A 3,805-nucleotide genomic window follows, 5' to 3' on the forward strand; every position below is an offset into this window, starting at 1 on the left:
ATTGTATTTATAGCCAGACAGCTTCTACCCATAATCTAATGTGGCCTAAATTACTTTAACATGTTCAGTTTTGTTTGAATTCACAGTGACTAATCCAAATCAAACACTGTTCTAAGGATAAGGTAATAGATATTTTTCAAGAGGAATGATTTGTGCTGTTTCATTAAAAGAATACTACCCTTTTCCAACCTGTTTATCAGGGGGATATTTCTGTTTCAGCAACTCTTCTGGAGCTCTGGCTTCAAGATCCCAACCAACAATTACCCTCAGTTAGCTACCCTCCTTGTAAATGATCACCAGTCCCACCTCATAATAGTTTCCACCCTATCTTAGTTTCCACACTAAGGGATGAAAAGCCCAGGTGTCAGGAGAAAGTGCTAATCTAAATGATCCTAAAACCAGTTAGTGATCCCTAAAAAAAAAAAAAAAAAAAAAAAAAATCCTCCAAACACCATGTTACTTACCATCTGGGGAGGGAGGAGGCATATGTGTATGTCTATTTTTTTAAATATAAAGATTCTATCACTTAGCCTCTGCTTCCTTTCTGCAAACAATTTTGGGCAAAGAGTTAAAAAACAGATTAATAGTTCAATAGTTCAGGGGCACCTGGGTGGCTCAGTGGTTAAAGCCTTGCCTTACGGCTCAGGTCATGATCCCAGGGTCCTGGGATCGAGCCCCGCATCGGGCTCTCTGCTCTGCAGGAGCCTGCTTCCTTCTCTCTCTCTGCCTGCCTCTCTGCCTACTTGTGATCTCTGTCTGTCAAATAAACAGATAAAATCTTAACAAAATAAAATAAAAAAATTATAAAAAAATAATTCAATAGTTCATACATACATCAGCTTTACACTGATCACATTAATTACATACTAATTATGTTTCATTTGTCTCTACACAAGACTGAACTCCTCAAGAGCAAGGCTCTATCTTCTATTTCTTTTCCCAGTATCTCTGGCTAATAAAAGGCTAAGAGGAGGAAAAACTGGCTGTCAGATATTTCACTTTATTCCCTATCAGAGGGATAGCATTTATAGCAGAGTACTTGAATGTTGGTACACACAGAAGTAGGGAAGAAAAATGCAAAGCACTAATCTGATGTTCCAAAATGTTTGCATATTTTATCGCTAAATGGTTATATTTTTATTTCTCCAAAGCTTAGCATTCTCAGAAAAGCAGTCTGTGGCTATGCAACAACAAATATTTTGTTGTCTAAACTAGTCTCTTAAATTATTTCAGAGCCTATATTCATTTTAAGCTTTCAGATCAGGGCTGCCTGGGTGGCTCAGTGGGTTAAGCCTCTGCCTTCGGCTCGGGTCATGATCTCAGGGTCCTGGGATTGAGCCCCGCATCGGGCTCTCTGCTCGGTGGGGAGCCTGCTTCCCCCTCTCTCTCTGCCTGACTCTCTGCCTACTCGTGATCTCTCCCTCTCTGTCAAATAAATAAAATCTTAAAAAAAAAAATTTTTTTTTAATCTTTCAGATCAGCTCTAAGTGTGTATCTCTGCCCTTCACCCCAGCACAACAGAGTCATTGTCACTCCTGCCACACATTCCTCACAACTGCACATAACACAGTGCTCAGGGAAAGTTGCTTTCGAAATTCTGACTAACCACTATAAAACTGCATCTAATAAATTAATGTAGAACTTTTAATAAAGAGATGCCTAAATTGAATCTGTTTCCATTAGCATTAATTTTACTTCCAAAGCTATTTTAGGAAATCATATTTGTACCTGGTAGCAATAATGCATTTGTAACTCAAAAAGTTTTTATGCTTTTACCTTTTATTGATCAGTCATATTAATTGTAATTCCATTTAAAAAGAATTAGTACAATGATTCAAATATATCAACTCTAGCCCAAGTAAGAAAATAACATCAAAAGAAAATTTTTCTTAGTTTATGCTAAATGAATCATGGAAAATCTAAGATACTATATTCTCTATTGGAGTGGAGGTAAGGTATAATTAACTCAATGTTGAGTGTCAACCAAATACAAAATTATTTTTAATATATCAAATGTTTTCACTAGTTCAGAATCATGTAAGCATAGATTTCTTTTTCATCATCATTGTACCTATTTCTAAAATGATAAAGATGCAGGGATTATAAACTGATATGTCTCTGCAAAGACACCAATATGAATATGCAGAGGAAACCTTTAAAAAATGTATTTGCAAACCACAGAGGTCATGATGTATCTGAGGAATGACTATACTGGTTTCAGTCTGTAGGAATGAAATTTCACAGTATTCCAAATGTTACTACTCTTAAACATTACATTCATTTAAAATACTCCGTTTTTTAGTACTTCATTTGAATAATAGAGAATTAGCTAATATTAAATTCAACACATTAGAAATGTTTTATGTAGGGGCACCTGGGTGGCTCAGTCAGTTAAGCATCTGCCTTCGGCTCAAGTCATGATCCCAGGGTCCTGGGATCTAGTCCCACATTGGGCTCCTCACTCAGTGGGGAGCCTGCTTCTCCCTCTCCCTCTGCCTGCTGCTGCTCTTGTTTGTGCTGTTAAATAAATAAATAAAATATTTTTTAAAAGAAATGTTTTATGTAAATGTTTAGACACTTCATTAACCAATATTAACTAATGATTTTTCATATTATTTGGGAATAACTGGAAACATAACACTGCAGCAACCACACCACTGAATAACTCTGAGATTACCGGCAGCTCTGAGTTTGTACAAATTCCTTCCACTTTCACCACCACAGTAGCCCTGAAGGCAGGAATAGTAGAAATCCCAGCAGTATCCACAAAGCCCACCCAACTACTGCTTTTCTATGTGTGAGCTAGAGTGTTCAGAAAGGCAACATGAGAATTGAGAGAATAATGAACTTGAAAGACAGCACAGCATGACAAGAGGTAAAAATGGAGGTTTTTTTTATTTCTCCAAATAAACATAATATACCTTATTTTCTGTCACTATTAAGACTTGATAAACAGTAGTAATTCTACTACTTATCAGAACTATTATCCAAGCCTTTTGAACACTTGCAGATAAATGCAATGCACCTATACCTAAGTTGAGTATGAAGACTAGAAAGAAACAAGTAAATCTGAAGAATTTTTTAAATCATGATCAGGAATATGGAATGTAGTGTAGCTGTAATGCTACACTTACAGCATCATTTATGAAAAAGGGCAAAAGCTAAAATTTAAAATGCTTGAAATTAATAAAGAGTAATCACCAAAATTTTGTTTAAAAAAACAAATTATGAATACCCTTCTCCCCTTCCTACCCTGTCTCACGTTACAAGCTACTATTTCCCATTTATGTTCCCTGTCAAGTCCTAAAAAGTCAGGATAAACAGCCAAAAGCTTAAACATAAGTGCCCTTGAGTCAGCCATATCACAAAGTAAAATGTCTTTTAGTTTTTGCCACTGATAACTCGGATGAATTTTCATGGATGAAGAAGTTTTCATGACTGATTTGCAAAAAAATAGATTATGTGTTTTAAACTGTTTATCAAGTCTTAATAGTGACAGAAAATAAGATATTACGTTACCTACAGCATATTTCTTTTTTCATACTCTTTCCAAAATACATCCCCCTTTCCAGCCACGCCTAAAATAATCTGGGAAAAATGTTGGAACAAATATCAAGTTGCCTAATTATTTCTTACAGTTTTTCTCATTCTTATGCATAGAAAATCAAAATAAATCTGCACACAAATGTCAAAAATAAATTATTCTTACCCTCAAGGTTTGAAATGGACTTTGGATAATCCTTTTACATTTGTAGTACTCATTAAACTATTCTGTTTACTAGATGCCTGTGGTCAGTGCTATCCC

The sequence above is a fragment of the Enhydra lutris genome, unplaced genomic scaffold (assembly GCF_002288905.1).
Source record: "Enhydra lutris kenyoni isolate GAN:26980312 unplaced genomic scaffold, ASM228890v2 scaffoldscaffold17, whole genome shotgun sequence".
Classification (NCBI taxonomy): domain Eukaryota; kingdom Metazoa; phylum Chordata; class Mammalia; order Carnivora; family Mustelidae; genus Enhydra; species Enhydra lutris.